Here is an 18,265-nt window from a genome sequence, read left to right on the forward strand (position 1 = left end):
AATATTTTATAATTTATATTTAGTTGAAATATATTTTTTTAATTTATATTTAAAAATATATATATTATATATTAATTTTATTGGAAAGAAATTATAATTTATTTTTTTATATATATTAAATTGTAAAAATTTCCCATTAGGTGAAGAGCAGACTGTGAGAGGGTGTTCTATTAAGACACTCTGTGATGTGAAGGTCACCAGTTTGAGACTCTATGGGGAAAATCCAATCATTTGTAAGGGTTGGTTAGTTTGAGACTCTGTGGGAAAAAATCCAATCATTGGTAAGGGTTGGTGTGACTCACGTAAGATGTGATCAATGGGTGATTTTGACAGCTTAGATGTCCCTAGGTCACACCCACTCAAGCCATAGGTTAGTCATGTAGTCATCTCAAGACTCACATAAACTAACAAACAAAAATTATATGTTAATTTAATCATTTTTATAAATTTTATATTAATATATTATTTTTAAAATAATATTGTAAATAAAAAGTAAAACACTAAAAAAATTAAATTAATAATTAAATTATTGCCCTGGAGGCACTCTCCAACCCAATATGGTAGAGATGTTGTAATGCCATGTTTAACAATATGATTCCTCTATTTAGAGCCACTATTGTAAGCCAAATTTGCTCACCTCAAGGTTTTAAGACCCCCATTGGGGTTCTAGTAAGTTCAAAATAGGGGAGAAGCTCCCCAATTCATAGTAAGGGGTAGTTGCTACAGAATTTAGTCACAGCTTCCACCAACAATCACAACACACAAGGTCTTATATTGAATGGTATAAATTATGCAATAGGGGCGATTAAGATGAAGAGATTTTTGAAGAATTTGGACTGTTAGGGAGAAACAACCACAAAATATGAAGAACCTAAAGTTGTAGACTTAGTAGCAATGACAAATGCCCAAAGAAATGCTTCAACATAGAGAAAAAGAAAGGATTCAGTAGCACTATGGAATCTGCACAATGGAGTTGAAGACTCCATATTCCCCAAGATTGCAATAGCAACTAGTGCTCATTAAACTTGCAAAAATTTGGAAAAAGCATACAAAAGCACAAACAGGTCAAGAATGCAAAGCTCCATATCCTTAAGAACAAGCTTGAAAGTTTGAAGCTCATGGAGAGGATTTCACTGATCAAAAGGTGGTTGAGAAGATTTTCGGAAGTCTCCCACCTTTATTTGACATGCTTGTAACAACCATACAAGAAAGTAAAGATGTGGTCCAAATTTCAATTGAAGAATTGTTAGGATCAATGTTAAATCATGAGCCAAGCATTAAAGGTAGAAATGACTCATTAGAAAATTCCTTTCAAACTCAAGCCACGATTAATAGAGGAAGAGATAGAGGTAATAGAAGCAAAGGTAGAAAATGAAGAGGATATTCTAGCAATTGAAACAACACAACAAGTCAACATGAGTAGCCATAGGATCAACCTCAGAATCAAAGAAGAAGAGGAATAAAAAAAAAGGGAAGAGGAAGGATGGACAAGTCAAATATACAATGTTATTACTGCAAGAAGTATGACCATTTTGAAAGTGAATGCAAGAAGAAATATTCATATTTGAACAAAGGAAGTGTAGATGTTTCAAGCACTAATGAAGATACAACATCTTTCATGTTTCTTACTTGTTTAGCAGCATAAGAAAAAAACAATGAAGATATTTGGTTATTTCACAATGGCTACAGTGACATGTAACATATATGTTTTTTCAATTTTTAATGAAACACTTAAATCTTACATTAAATTGCGCGATGATCATCTTGTTAATTCCTTAAGAAAAGGTATTGCTACAGTTGTAAACAAGTAGAATGAAAAGGACATTCATATTGTCTATTGTGTACAAAGTTTGAAAAAAAATCTATTAAGTGTAGTACAAATGAATGAAAATGGTTTTGAAGTCAAGTTTAAAGGTCGTACCTACACAATTCTTGACAAGCCACCCAATCAAAGAGTCATAGCAAGGATTCAAATGACCAAAAGTACAATATTTCCTCTTTTCATGAGAACTATCAAGCAATAATTATTATATGCTCATTTTGTAGAAATTTCTAATGAATCTTGGCTATGGCATCTTAAATATGGCCATTTAGCTTCTAATATTCTTGATATCTTGAAAAATAAGTCTATGGTCCTAGGTTTACTTGCAATAGATGTCCATCATAATCCATGTGAAAGTTGTATTCTTTCCAAACATCAAAGAAGCAATTTTCCGAGCACTAGAGCCTAGAGTCTACTTGAGCTAGTTCACATAGATCTTTATGGTCCAATTTAAACCCAATCAAAAGGAGGGAGTTTTTATGTTATAATATTTATTGATGATTTCAACAGAATAACATGGGCCTTCTTCATAACAAAAAGTCCGATACTTTTGTAAAATTCAAGTAATTCAAATCAATTTCAAAGAAGCAAAGTGGTAAGAAAGTTAAAGTATTAAGATCATATGGAGGAGGAGAATATGATTCTAAAGAATTTGCGGCATATTCCAGGGATCAATGTACCAAAAAGAAATTTACAACAAGGTACACTCCAGAACAAAATGGATTAGTTGAAAGGAAAAATCAAACAGTCATGAATATGGAAGGAAGCATATTGAACGCAAATAATTTGTGAAATGATTATTGCATGGAAGTTGTAACATGTTCAGTTTATATTTTGAATAGATTTCCAACCAAAAGCATCAAAGGTAGAGTTCCCTTAGAATCTTGGAGTGGTATGAAGACAAGTGCATCACACTTGAGAATATTTGGTTATGTAGCCTATGCACATATTCCATGATAAATGAGGAGGAAATTGAATGACACAATAAAAAAATGCATATTTGTTGGTTATAGTGAAGAATCAGAGACTTATAAATTGTACAATCTTGTCACCAAAAAAGCAATTATTTCAAGAGATGTTAAGTTATTTGAAGATCAAACATGGAATGATGAAGATAATAAAACAAATAGAAATCAAGTTCCTCCACATGCATTTGAACCAAGTGAAATAACAAAAGTGGAACAACCAAGACAAGGACTCCCATGACTACAAGTTCCTTTAGGAGGGGAAAATCAAGGAGGCCATAGTCCATCCTCAAGTAGTGAATCTAATCCCACCATTTCAGAGAAAACAAGAAGTTTGAGAGAAATTTATGAACAACTAGATAATGAACAAACACATTTTACCTTGTTATCCTGTCAACCAACACATTTTGAAGAAGCAATAAAAAATATAGAATGGATTGAAGCTATGAATGAAGAAATCACAACAATAGAGAAGGATGAGACATGGAGTCTTGTATATCTATCAACTGGACAAAAAAGAATTGGAGTTTTATTGGTCTATAAGACCAAGTTTAATGAAAAAAAGGAAAATTGAAAATCATAAAGCTATATTGGTAGCAAAAGGCTTTGCATAGAGTCCTATAGTGGATTGTGAATAAACTTTAATACCAGTAGTAAGGTTGGATACTGTTAGAATAGTATTAGTAATAGCAACAAAAAATTATTTGCCAATTTACAAAATGGATATCAAATCAACATTTTTAAATGGAATCTTGAAGGAAGAAGTTAATGTAGATGAAACTCCAAGATATGAAGTCAAGAGTCAAGAGTTGAAAGTTTACAAGTTAAAAAGGGCTTTGTGTGGTTTAAAACAAGCCCCCAGAGCATGGTACAACATAATTGATTCTTTTCTGCTCAACAAAGGATTCAAACACAACATTAAGGAACACACACTCTATATAATAACATGTCTAGAAGGTAATATTTTGATTGTTTGCATTTATGTTGATGATGTGATTTACACAGGAAATTTGCAGCTTGAATATTTTTAAAATGATATGGAAAAGGTATTTGAGATGACCAATACGTGAAATATTATATTGGAACAGAAGTTGGACAATATGGAAAAGGAATTTTCATTTGTTAAATAAAGTATGCAAGAGATCTTTTGAAAAGGTACAAGAGGAGTGAATGCAATCCAACAAACACACCAATTGTCCCACGAACCAAGCTAAGGAAAGATGAAAATAGTCTAGCAGTGAATTCCACTTTGTACAAGCAACTAATACACAACCTAATGTATCTCACAACAACAAGGTCTGACATAATGCATTTGGTAAACCTTATATCCATGTTTATTGATTTGTATTGGATCATTATATTAATTTTCATCCATTTTGAGGATTTTATAATTGGAAAGGTGGAGGAATTAGTTCGTAGGACCATTTTTACTAGCGGGGCCCAATTTGGTAAATTGAGGTCTGAAACCTTCTAGGAGCACTTTGAGGCATCAAATGAAATTTTTGGGGGTAAATTTTTACTTCTTTAGCATACCATATTTTCTACCTATTCTACATGTAGAGACCTTTCTAACAGTGCACATATGACCTCAATTAGAGTCGGTATGCGAAAGTTATGCCACCCAGAAGTTGACCTTCCTATTTTGGCTACAATATTTCAATAGGATGCCCATTATTCATGGGAAAGGGGATAGCTATGTAATCATGATGAAAAATATTCTAGAAGAGTCCATATTGTAAATATAGTTAGGATTTGGAGTCAAACCTAACCACTAGTAAGCTATTGGGTTGTGTTATAATCGAGGCACTAGGAGGAAAACCAGTTCCATTATTTTTCAAGGCATTTTGTTCCATAGACACGCAGAGTTGCCAAGAGGGACAGGGAGAGAGTACATAGAGAGGATTTGTGCACTCGAGTATCCCACAGGCTATAGACCTTATTTATACTTGCAACCTTCTTCTACTCAGTGAAAGGGATTAGAGCGACCATACCTTCTAGCTAGATTTTCTCTCGAAAGCATTTCCCTGGATATATTGTGTCAATAATGATTTTTTATATTTTATTTTTTTATCCTCTAATTTTACGCATAATTATAATTTGCATGCACAAGTAATAAAAAATAATTTATAGATCCATAAATCTAAATAGAAACAAACCTTATAGTGTAAATTTAGGATTTTGAAGTGTAACTTATAAGATCTATTGTGATGAATTGTACAGTGGAATATCAATGGAAGTTTAAAAATAATATTTTTATGAGAGCAGGTTTATTTTGGCATATTACAAACATTTTTAAGGGATCTAGATTGTCTAAGCCAAAAGTCGTGAAACCCAAGTCGTAGTTGACAAATTTGTGAATATCCCTCTTAATCCTACATAGGAGAGGACTTCTTAGTTACAAGCACAAGTTTTAGATATAAACCATAACATGAATCTCCTCATGGTAGCCTTGACCAACAAGCTCAGGTTATTTAGAGAATATGTGGTTTCTAATGCAAAGGCCTAATTAGAGGGGAGATCAAGAGATTAGGAAGAAATAAAGGAGTCAAAGAATGAACCCGAAAGATATCACCCCCGTTTGAGTGTTGTGAACCTTTCACAGTCCTTGTTCAAAATGGAACCAAAGGTAGATATCAAGTAGTACCAAGGTGAGATCGACACCCAGGAGTTAAATCACTGGTTGTGGAAATTATAATTTCATTTGCATGGATGAAATTAGAGGGTCATGCCTTGACCTTGTTATCACTTGGAACTATAGTTCATGTATATAAGGTTGTCCATAAGTTTTTATAAAGTCTTGAAGTCTTGTAAATAGGTTTATTAGTATATGTCAATTTCAAATTTGAAATTCAAGAGCTATTGATGTGAATTCGTGTAAAGGAAAAATCATTAGACACCCTCCATCATTGTTAGTTAAAGCATGTCATGTCATTGGTACTTTGCGCAGTTTCGCAGCGCGGGTATGATGTCTTTGGTACTTGCGCAGTTTCGCAGCGCGGGTGTGATTGGTCAGTTTAGCTGCGAAATAATGTTTTCGTGTTTTCGCAGCACTCTGTTTGTCAGCGATTTCGTAGCGCATCCTGTTAAATTTGAACTGCCCGCGCTACGAAATCGGGGTTTCAGGGTTTTTTGCAGCGTTTTTCTCTGAATGTCAAATCTGAGAGTAGTGAGTCACAAGTCCGTTCATGATTGTCATTTCACACCTTCTCCATGTCATGATAAGCCATTATTTCGCCATAAGGTCCGAAGTCATGTAGTTGTGTGTCAGTTTAGAGGATGTTATAAGAGGTGGTCATTTCATAATGGGTTCTTCATATCATATGAACATGTTTGCTATATGAAAAGCTCAAGCTTTTATTTAAACGGACTACTGCAAGCGAGCCTGCTCTCCAAAGCTGAAGATTGTTTTCGTGCTACAAGCCACCATCAGTCCCTTGTGTAAAAATACTCAAAGAAGCATGGAAAGAAAGGAACACCGTTCTGGTAAATGTGTGAGGACAGAGCCGGAGGGGTTAGATGTTACTCTCAGGGATGAGGAGGTAGCAAAGGCATTTCGAAGTGCTGGCTGCTGGCGATTTTGCGAAAAATTGAAGGGAGGACATGCAGAAGTGACCAAGGCTTTCGCATTAAACTTCACTGGACTGAATTCGAAGGTGGCCATGTTGGAGTTTCCGGTGTCCCCTGAAGTTATTTCCACTGTCACAGAAATCCCGAGGGGTGGCCAAGAATGGTTCAAGAACTTCAAGTTTGACATGGGTCCATGCAAAGAGTTTTTGAAGGCACCTTATGTAGATGAAGATCTCACCAAAGCAGTCCCAAGGAGTTATCTAAAGGAGAATTATGCTATGCTATTGACATGTATCCAGAAGTACCTGACATGTGAGGGTAGGTACAATAAAGTTTACTCCTACCACTTCAAACTTCTGTTACACTTCACTGGTAAGAGTTCAATAGACATACCTTTTTACTTGTTCAGGAGTATTAGCAAAATGTGTGATAAGATTCAGTTAAAGAAAGATGCTTATGAAACATCCCTTTTTCATCATGGTCTAGTAAAATTGTTGGTGTTGGATAGTTTACAAAAAATTGGTAAAGACTGGGATTCATTTGTGTTTATGGCCGGTTTCCCAAGCAAAACAGGCCTCACTCCATTACCTGTAAGAGAAAGAGAAGAAAGGAGTGAGGAACCTACTTTGGCTGAACTTAGGTTAGAAGTGACAGACCATAAGAAGCCTAAAGCTAAAACAAAGAAATCAGAGAGGTCTGTAGCAGTTAAAGAAACACCTGAAGCATCAATGAAGAGAACTCCTAAGCCAGCAGTTAAAGAAACACCTGAAGCATCAGTAGATAAAACTCCTAAATCATCTAGAGTATCTGAAAAGGAAACCCCTAAGTCATCACCTAAGGAAACACCTCAGTCATCAAAACAGAAGACTCACAAAAGAAAAGATGAAACTAAATCCAGTGAAGTTGAAAGGGTTTCAAGGGTGAGAACTAGAGGCCAACTAAGCAAAGAGAAAGGAAAGTCAGTCCCTGTGGAAGAAAGTCCTATTTCAAAGGGTAGTTTAAATGACTTACTTGAAGCCATTGAACTAGAGCAAGATCATCCAATACAAATTGAACCACTTGAACTTGAGCAAGATCAATTGGTACCACCAATGCATATTGATCTAACTCAGTCCTCACCTGAAAGTTCTAAAAAGTCAAGGGCTTCTAAAAGGTTAAAGTTTGAAGAACCAAGTGAAGAATATGCCTTTAAACCACGCAGACCAGTGACTAGAAGGCAAATTAAAGAAGTAGAGAAAGCTCAGAAAGAGAAAGCACCTTTGGAAATGCCTAGGACAGAGGCACTTGAAATCTTCTCTGAAATAGTTCAAGCAGCCAAAAGCAAGAACAAGGATAATAAGGTTGTTATCAGTCAAAGTGGAAATGTGATTGCTATTAAGAAACAAGCTGGAGCAACAAAGGAAGAAATACCTCAGGTTCAAAATATTTTTAAGGAAAAGGCAGTAAGATATACAAGTTATAAGAAAGCTGTAATGAAGGGCAAAACAAGTTTGATCAGTCAAGCTGGCTCGGTATCTGATGCATATGTGTGGACAGTGCCAGCTCTGAAGCAGGCAAAAATCATGAAACAAATGAATACAAGTTTAAGAGCAGAAAACAAGATGTTAAAGGAAGAAGTCAGCAGCTTGAAAGGAAAGCTAGGCAAACTAGCTAAATGATCCAAGGACAAATGTGCTTTCCAAATTTTGGTATATTTTGGCTGTCAACATTTTAAAGCTTTTTGAGACTTTTTGATGTCCTTACACCTGTGTAGAATGACTGAAGAAATCACAGAGTTAAGTTATTGTTGCTTTAAGGTTCATATGCTTAGTTTTGATTACCTACAGCAGTTTCGTAGCGCGCTACGAAACTGCTGTAGATGACTGTTTATGTTGAAAACTTGAGTTTGAATGCTGAGGTCAGCAAATATTTAAAGGGATGACTTAATGCCAGCATAGAGACTATAGAAAGTCAGTCATATGTTTAAAAAGGATGCCAGGTGTAAGTATTCGAAGAAAAGGTGAAATTTTGTCTTTTGTTGAAAGTTTCACTTTATGTCCGAATTTTTAGGGTTATGATAGAGCTGCCGAGGTGTTAAATGGTACACCTGTTCAGTTATGGGATGGCCAGATCATTGGTTTTCTTCAGTCATACGGGACTATCAGGGGATTAAATGACTTGATACATGATCATTAATGCATGAACACTAATGGGAGGCAGAAACCGTGAATATAGGGCTCATATTCTTATTGGTTGATGAATCATCTACACATCAGGCATCCGAAGCGGCTCATCCATTGAATGTGTTTTCAGTTTGGTTTGGTTATTATTGAAGTGCTACAGGTGGCAAGCTTCAAGAACGCAGCAAAGTATACGAGGAGATAGACTTGAAGTGTCAATGTAATGGAGTCCTCTGTTTTCGTAGCACAATATCTCTTGTAATTAATTAGTTTGTTTATGATATAGTTAAGGTCATTAATGACAGAATTCCGAGCTCCCTTCATGCTTGTTGAGGAGTCTCAGGTAGTAGTGTTTTGATTGGCTATATATAGAAATAACTCTTATGTAAAAAAGGTTGGACATTTTATAGAAAAACAGAGTTGTTTTGGGCCATTGTAAGACCTTTTTGACAGTAATAGTAAAACAGTGTTGTTCTCTACTCAAGATTCTCGATGGATTGTTATGTTCAAATATAATGATGGTGTTTTATACTTTATGTTCTTTTATAGTCTTGTTGTAACACAATCACTCAGAATTCATAATCCTATGCTCTGACTTCCTGTGTGTTTGGCAAGCTATGTTTTGGTGAAGTATGTTTGACATATAATGCAAAGAGCCTTAACTTCCATGAGATCACTATGTTTTCCTTGTTTACTTAATATATGAGACTCCATAGCCCAATGAGAACCAGTTTGATATGTTTCCAACCAGCTTTGCTTTCATGAATGAATAAAGAGTTAGCCATCTTTTGTAGTGAATGATTTTTATCAAGAGTGTGTGAGAGAGCCCTCTCTGATCAAAGAGGCTAAGCTTTGATCTAAAGATAGGTTGAAAGAGTTACATGAAATCTTGCTTGGTTGCAGCCCTCAGTAGTGATTTTGTGATAACATTTTGGTGCGTCTGCCGGGAGCTTAAGATTGAATTTCTGAAGGTAGCAGGAGTTCAAATGATTTTCGAGGCTGCATTCTACCTTGGTGACTCCATTTGTTCTTTAAAAGTTTAAAGGTGGCTTCGAAAGGAAGGTACACAAGGAGTAACCCTGATCCAAATCCACCTAGTCCTGTGGAAAATCCTAATATCATCTCAAGGAGTAAACAAAGATTCTCTGATATACCAGGTACTTCAAGTATTTCAAAGTCATTATTTCCTGAGTTTTCTAGAAGTCCTGAGAATAAACTTGTTGATGATAAAGTTCAAGAGGTCATATTAAGGTCTGAAAATGAAGAAGAATTAATTGGTATTATTTTGGATCTACAAAAGAGAGGTATTGATACTTCTTCTTTAATTTCACAAAAAGATAAAGAGGAGTTTTGGGAAATTGTTTCTTCTGAGCTATTATTAGAGAAAGAGGATTTAAAACAGCTCAAGGAGCTTGACCCTTTCGAAATTCTGCTTAACTCAAAGATTGGTTTACCTCTCCCAAATTGGAGTTCTTTTGTTAGTGGTTTACAAAGTCCTAATAGCCCTTTTCGTACCCATATTTTGTCCTCTGCCTCTGCAAGTCCAAATAGCCCTCAGGCCACATTTCATACTGGTTCTGGTCATAGCATACCTATTGTCACTCTTCCTCCTTTCATTATGGCCGTACCTGCTAGGTATGCTCCTTTGGCTCTTCCTGCTGTTCTGCATGATTTACCAAATAAATATGCTGCTAGGATTCCAACATGGGGAGGAGATGAAGACATTACAGCTGAAGAGCATGTGGATAGATTCAATGACTTTATTGATAGGTATGAAGTGGATGATGAAGATGTCAAATTGAGATTGTTTGCTCAGTCTTTCATTGGAGAGGTCAGGAAATGGTTCAAAGCCTTGGGAGCTGGTAGCATTCACAGTTGGGCTGAGTTTGAAGATAGCTTTCTGAGGAAATGGGGAAATAGAACTAATCCAGTTCAGGCCCTCACTGAATACAATAATTTAAGAAGAGCTCCAGATGAGACTATTCAAAATTTTTCTAAGAGGTTTAATAAGATTTATAATTCTATTCCAGCTCACTTGAAACCTCCTGGAGCCTTGGCACAATTAAGATATGCTGAGTCCTTTGATTCTGACTTTTCTCTCTTACTCAGAGAAAGAGAGTCTGCTACATTGGCTGACATGCAAAATGATGCTATTAAAGTGGAGGTGAATATACTTGCTGCTAAAAAGTCTAAGATGGCTAAAACTAAGATAAAGGAAGAGGAAAGGCCTTCTACTTCTGCTCAAGAGGATAAATTTGAAACCATGATGAAGACTATGGAGAAATTGATGGACCAATTAGCACTTGGGAATACTGCTGCTCCTCAAGCACAACAAGAACCTCGGTTTAGAAATCCTCAGTTTAGAAGGCCTCAAAATCAGCAAAGGCCAAGGGAGAATAGAAATCAACAAGCTGATCCTCCTGTAAGACCTCCATTTCAGCAAAATATGGTAGAAGGAGAGGAAGAGCCTGAGGAACCTGAAGAATCTATTCATTGTCTTGGTGAAGAAGATTCAGAGATCTTTTTAACAAAGGAGGAACATGATGAGTCTAGCCAACAAAAAGCCGAGGAAGAACCTTCAGATTTCTTAAAGGGTTATCAGCATGCCATATTTGAAATTCAAAAGCAATACAACCTCAGAAATAGAGATGTCCCCATTACAGCAAATAAGGGTCAGCCTAAGAAGAATGTTTCAAAAGCAGTGGAAGACAAAAAAGAAAAGTCAAAACAAACTGATGAAAAAGGTGATACTCCTATTGAGAAGAAGGATAATCAAACTCTTGCTCTTCCTAAGGAAATCGAGAGGTCTACTCTTGTGTTCAATATAGAAAATGAGATTGCTAAAATCAAAATATCAGTCCCATTTAATGAAATTTTGAAAGTAAACAAGTATAGAAGTAAGATTGTGGAAATGCTTAATTCTCCCCCAGGAGGAGCTGATATTTTAAATTTGCAAGAAGATAATCCTATCATTTGTTTAGGCCCAAGGCTTGAAGATGAGCAGAATGATGAATTTCCTCCTTTTTATATAAGCATCAATATACATGAGATGACTCTTCATAATGCCATGTTGGACTCAGGAGCATCTCATAACCTTATGCCCAAAGTCATTATGGAAAGGTTAGGATTGGAAGTGACCAGACCTTATAAAGACTTATTTTCTTTTGATTCAAAGAGGGTTCATTGTATTGGGTTAATTAAGGATGTGGTTGTGGCACTCACACAAATCCCAGCTAAAACCACTGTCATGGATATTGTTGTGGCTGATGTTCCACCTAAATTTGGAATATTACTCTCGAGGTCATGGGCAGCCAAAATTAAAGGTACCATGCAAATGGATTTGACTTATGCTACTATTCCAGTATTTGGAGAGCAGAGAAGATTATACTGTGAAACAAGGATGGCATATATGGTGAGTAGCAAGGATAAACCACAAAATTTTCCCATTTATTCTTGTGACACAGGCTTGGGATCAGCTATTCTATTTAATGAATAAGTGGGAGAAGAATCACAGAAAGAAAGAGCAGAAAATCAGTGTGAAGAGTTGCAGCAAAGTAATGAAGAAGATATTTCTGGTTGCTGGTCTTTGTATTTTGATGGAGCAGCAGGGAAGGAAGGTGCTGGCGCTGGAATTTGGATCATGAGTCCAGCTGATGAAAGTAAGTTTCTGTCTTATAAACTCAATTTTGATTGCACAAATAACATGGCCGAGTATGAGTCCTTGGTTTTAGGCTTAGAAAATTTGATTGAGTTTAAGGCAAAGAACATTGCTGTGTATGGAGATTCTGAGCTAGTTATAAAGCAAGTTCAAGGTGCTTATCAAACAAAAGATGCAAGAATGAGAGCTTATAGGAACTTGGTGTTAGAATTGTTGGAGAAATTTCAATCATATACTTTCAATATCAAAACCAGAGAGCAGAATTCCATGGCAGATTCTCTTGCTGTAGCAGCTAGTCTTTTTGTCATTCCCAAACATGCTTCTGATAGTTATGAAGTGAAAGTCCGCCATAGGCCAGTAATCCCTGATAATATATTAAATTGGCAAGTCTTTGAAGATGACCAGCAGGTGAAAAGTTTCCTAGAATTGAAAGGAGAATTTGAGCATTGTCAAATTGATCAGCAAAAGATGTTAGTAGAAACAAAAGAAAAGTCTGAGGTGTTACAGCTGCAAAATAATCTTATTCCTAAAGGTCTGATTCCACTTGAGAAGCTTTTTGATCAAAATGATGTCTTTAAGGCGCCAAGGTTGCAAGCAAATGAAGAAGAGATAGAGAACTGCAATCTAGGTGATTTAGTAGCGCCTAAATTGATCAAAATTTCAAAATTTTTATCAGCTGATCTAAAGGTTAAGTACATTGATCTAATGAAGAGGTTCATTGATGTGTTTGCATGGAATTATACTGATCTCAAACAATATGATTCCTCAGTTATACAACATACAATCCCAATCAAGCCAAATGAGAAACCTTTTAAGCAAAAATTGAGAAGAATAAATCCTCTGCTAATGCCTTTAATTGAGAAAGAAGTCAAGAAGCTATTTGATGCAAAGATTATTGTTCCTATCAGATTTTCAAATTGGTTAGCCAACTTGGTACCAGTTAGGAAAAAGAACGGAGAAATAAGGATTTGCATAGACTTTAGGAATTTGAACAAGGCTTCACTGAAAGACAATTATCCTCTTCCTAAAATGGATCTTATGTTGCAGAATATTGTAGGCTCTCAAAGAATGTCAATGTTAGATGGCTTTTCAGGATACAATCAAATCCTTGTTCATCCAGAGGATCAGGAGAAGACAACTTTTACTACACCATGGGGCACCTTTATGTATGCTAAGATGCCTTTTGGCCTCATGAATGCAGGGGCGACTTTCCAAAGGGCTATGGACATTGCTTTTGCAGAGGAGAAAGATAAATCAGTAGTGGTATACCTTGATGATATCACAGTCTTTTCAAAGAGAGAGGAAGATCATTTAAAGCATCTTGAAAAGATACTATTGAAGTGTAGAAGGTTTGGCATTTCTTTGAACCCAACTAAAAGTATCTTTGCTTTGACTTCTGGTAAGTTGCTTGGGCATATCATTTCTCAAGAAGGCATTAAGATAGATCCAAATAGAGTCAGTGCTATTTCAAGGCTGGATTTGCCAAGAAGCAAGAAAGAGGTTCAGTCTTTTCTTGGTAAAGTTAATTTTGTTAGGAGGTTCATTCCCAACTTTGCAGAGGTGGTTAAGCACATCACAAAAATGCTAAAGAAAGGAGCAGACTTCAAGTGGACAGCTGAGGCAAGAAAGTCATTTGAAGAAATTAAAAAAGCACTCACTCAAGCGCCAGTTCTTATTAGCCCTGATTTCTCCAAGGAATTTTTAATATTCACCTATGCCTCTGAGGATACAATTGCTGGAGTTCTTTTACAGAAAGGAAATCAAGGTACTGAGCAGCCTATCTCATTCTTTAGTAAAACATTGGCAAATGCTGAATTAAAGTATAACATTTTAGAAAAGCAAGCATATGCTTTGGTAAAGGCAATCAAAGATTTTAGAATCTATGTGCTACATTCTCATATTATTGCATTTGTGCCAAGTGCTGTTATTAAAGAAATTCTCACACAAGCAGACCCGGATGGTAAAAGAGGGAAATGGATAGCCAAATTGCTGGAATATGATATTGAAATTAGGCCAACTAAATTGGTGAAGGGTCAAGGGTTGGCAGAGCTGCTAACTCACTCAAATCTAGACTGCAGTGACATTAATTTTAATGCAGAAATATCAGAAATTTTTGAAGAAGAGGAAGAGTTGGTTCAAATTAATGAAAAATTTCTGATATCTGAATGGTATAAGGATGTCTCATTTGTTCTACAGCACAACAGAGCCCCTGACAATCTTTCCAAGTCTAGAGCTCGTTTCATCAAGCTGAAATCCCTTAGATATTTTGTTTATGAGCAGAATTTATTTTGGAAGGATGCTGGAGGAATTCTATTAAGTTGTTTGATTGAAGAGGAGGCTGATAGGGTGATTGAGGAATTTCATAAGGGAGATTGTGGAGGCCACCATTATTGGAAGGCTACTGCTAATAAAATATTGAGAGCCGGGTATTTTTGGCCCACCATGTTCAAAGATATTTATAAAAAGGTTGCAGCCTGTCATGAATGTCAGTTATTTGAAGGTAAAAGGAAGCTCATGCCTATGCCTCTAGTTCCTATTTATGTAGAAGCGCCCTTTCAGCAGTGGGGGCTAGATTTTATAGGTGAGATACATCCCTCTTCATCAGGCCAACATCGGTGGATACTTACAGCCACTGATTATTTCACAAAGTGGATAGAGGCAGTACCAACTAGACAAGCTAATGATGCAGTCATTATTTCCTTCTTAGAGAACAATATTTTATCAAGGTTTGGATGTCCACTCAAGCTTATCACAGATAATGCTCAGGCTTTTAAGTCTAAGAGAATGATAAACTTTTGCCACCAATACCATATTTCTCTTGGTCACTCAACAACCTATTATCCACAAGGCAACGGTCTAGCTGAAAGTTCAAATAAGAGTCTTGTGAGGATTATCAAAAAATTGCTGCAAGAAAACAAGAAAACTTGGCACTTGAAACTGAAGTATGCATTGTGGGCTGATCGCATATGCACTAAAAGATCTATTGGAACCTCACCTTATGAACTTGTGTATGGAGCAGAAGCTATTTTTCCAACGTCTCTTGGTGTCCCAGTTATGAAATTAATTCAAGGACTTGAAGAAGAGCCAAATGCCATACAGCGGAGGATTAATCAATTGATAGCATTACAAGAGAAAAGGAATGAAGTGGTTGAAGATTATCAACAAAATCAGAATAGAGTCAAGAGGGCTTTTGACAAGAAGATTAAAGATGTGACCTTTCAGATTGATGACAAGGTTTTGAAGTGGGAAGCCAAGATTGAAGAAAAGGGCAAACATGGAAAATTTGAGAATTTATGGAAGGGGCCATATTTGATCTCTGCTTTCCATGGAAACAATACTTATATTTTACAAGAAGTTGATGGATCACAGTATGCTGGTGGGCCTGTCAATGGCAGGTTCTTAAAGCATTATTATCAGTGAAAAATATGCCAAGTAATCCATGATCATTGTAAATAATCATTGTTTTTGAAGTGTTTTGTGTTAGTAATAAGTGACAAGCTGAACTAGAAGACTTTAGCCCGAGGAGAAGGCCCACAAGGTTTGAAAGGAATGCTTGTCAGCCAGATGTGAGTGTAATAAATGGATAAGGCACTGGTACTACGTGTTCTTAGTGTACCACAGGGGCACACTATCCCTAGTGGAGCCACTGTTATCACTTGGAACTATAGTTCATGTATATAAGGTTGTCCATAAGTTTTTATAAAGTCTTGAAGTCTTGTAAATAGGTTTATTAGTATATGTCAATTTCAAATTTGAAATTCAAGAGCTATTGATGTGAATTCGTGTAAAGGAAAAATCATTAGACACCCTCCATCATTGTTAGTTAAAGCATGTCATGTCATTGGTACTTTGCGCAGTTTCGCAGCGCGGGTGTGATTGGTCAGTTTAGCTGCGAAATAATGTTTTCGTGTTTTCGCAGCGCTCTGTTTGTCAGCGATTTCGTAGCGCATCCTGTTAAGTTTGAACTGCTCGCGCTACGAAATCGGGGTTTCAGGTTTTTTTGCAGCGTTTTTCTCTGAATGTCAAATCCGAGAGTAGTGAGTCACAAGTCCGTTCATGATTGTCATTTCACACCTTCTCCATGTCATGATAAGCCATTATTTCGCCATAAGGTCCGAGGTCATGTAGTTGTGTGTCAGTTTAGAGGATGTTATAAGAGGTGGTCATTTCATAATGGGTTCTTCATATCATATGAACGTGTTTGCTATATGAAAAGCTCAAGCTTTTATTTAAACGGACTACTGCAAGCGAGCCTGCTCTCCAAAGCTGAAGATTGTTTTCGTGCTACAAGCCACCATCAGTCCCTTGTGTAAAAATACTCAAAGAAGCATGGAAAGAAAGGAACACCGTTCTGGTAAATGTGTGAGGACAGAGCCGGAGGGGTTAGATGTTACTCTCAGGGATGAGGAGGTAGCAAAGGCATTTCGAAGTGCTGGCTGCTGGCGATTTTGCGAAAAATTGAAGGGAGGACATGCAGAAGTGACCAAGGCTTTCGCATTAAACTTCACTGGACTGAATTCGAAGGTGGCCATGTTGGAGTTTCCGGTGTCCCCTGAAGTTATTTCCACTGTCACAGAAATCCCGAGGGGTGGCCAAGAATGGTTCAAGAACTTCAAGTTTGACATGGGTCCATGCAAAGAGTTTTTGAAGGCACCTTATGTAGATGAAGATCTCACCAAAGCAGTCCCAAGGAGTTATCTAAAGGAGAATTATGCTATGCTATTGACATGTATCCAGAAGTACCTGACATGTGAGGGTAGGTACAATAAAGTTTACTCCTACCACTTCAAACTTCTGTTACACTTCACTGGTAAGAGTTCAATAGACATACCTTTTTACTTGTTCAGGAGTATTAGCAAAATGTGTGATAAGATTCAGTTAAAGAAAGATGCTTATGAAACATCCCTTTTTCATCATGGTCTAGTAAAATTGTTGGTGTTGGATAGTTTACAAAAAATTGGTAAAGACTGGGATTCATTTGTGTTTATGGCCGGTTTCCCAAGCAAAACAGGCCTCACTCCATTACCTGTAAGAGAAAGAGAAGAAAGGAGTGAGGAACCTACTTTGGCTGAACTTAGGTTAGAAGTGACAGACCATAAGAAGCCTAAAGCTAAAACAAAGAAATCAGAGAGGTCTGTAGCAGTTAAAGAAACACCTGAAGCATCAATGAAGAGAACTCCTAAGCCAGCAGTTAAAGAAACACCTGAAGCATCAGTAGATAAAACTCCTAAATCATCTAGAGTATCTGAAAAGGAAACCCCTAAGTCATCACCTAAGGAAACACCTCAGTCATCAAAACAGAAGACTCACAAAAGAAAAGATGAAACTAAATCCAGTGAAGTTGAAAGGGTTTCAAGGGTGAGAACTAGAGGCCAACTAAGCAAAGAGAAAGGAAAGTCAGTCCCTGTGGAAGAAAGTCCTATTTCAAAGGGTAGTTTAAATGACTTACTTGAAGCCATTGAACTAGAGCAAGATCATCCAATACAAATTGAACCACTTGAACTTGAGCAAGATCAATTGGTACCACCAATGCATATTGATCTAACTCAGTCCTCACCTGAAAGTTCTAAAAAGTCAAGGGCTTCTAAAAGGTTAAAGTTTGAAGAACCAAGTGAAGAATATGCCTTTAAACCACGCAGACCAGTGACTAGAAGGCAAATTAAAGAAGTAGAGAAAGCTCAGAAAGAGAAAGCACCTTTGGAAATGCCTAGGACAGAGGCACTTGAAATCTTCTCTGAAATAGTTCAAGCAGTCAAAAGAAAGAACAAGGATAATAAGGTTGTTATCAGTCAAAGTGGAAATGTGATTGCTATTAAGAAACAAGCTGGAGCAACAAAGGAAGAAATACCTCAGGTTCAAAATATTTTTAAGGAAAAGGCAGTAAGATATACAAGTTATAAGAAAGCTGTAATGAAGGGAAAAACAAGTTTGATCAGTCAAGCTGGCTCGGTATCTGATGCATATGTGTGGACAGTGCCAGCTCTGAAGCAGGCAAAAATCATGAAACAAATGAATACAAGTTTAAGAGCAGAAAACAAGATGTTAAAGGAAGAAGTCAGCAGCTTGAAAGGAAAGCTAGGCAAACTAGCTAAAT

The 18,265-nt window shown here is 36.6% G+C and overlaps 1 protein-coding gene across 1 annotated transcript in view; it reads left to right on the top strand.

Moving 5' to 3' along the window:
- Window positions 1-18,265, top strand: part of LOC149227254 (uncharacterized) — a 74,000-nt gene that overhangs the window by 17,225 nt on the left and 38,510 nt on the right. The gene's annotated exons all lie outside the window — the stretch shown is intronic.

This window comes from Pinus tabuliformis, chromosome J (genome assembly GCF_031772625.1).
Source record: "Pinus tabuliformis cultivar Carrire ecotype Pingquan chromosome J, CPIR1, whole genome shotgun sequence".
Classification (NCBI taxonomy): domain Eukaryota; kingdom Viridiplantae; phylum Streptophyta; class Pinopsida; order Pinales; family Pinaceae; genus Pinus; species Pinus tabuliformis.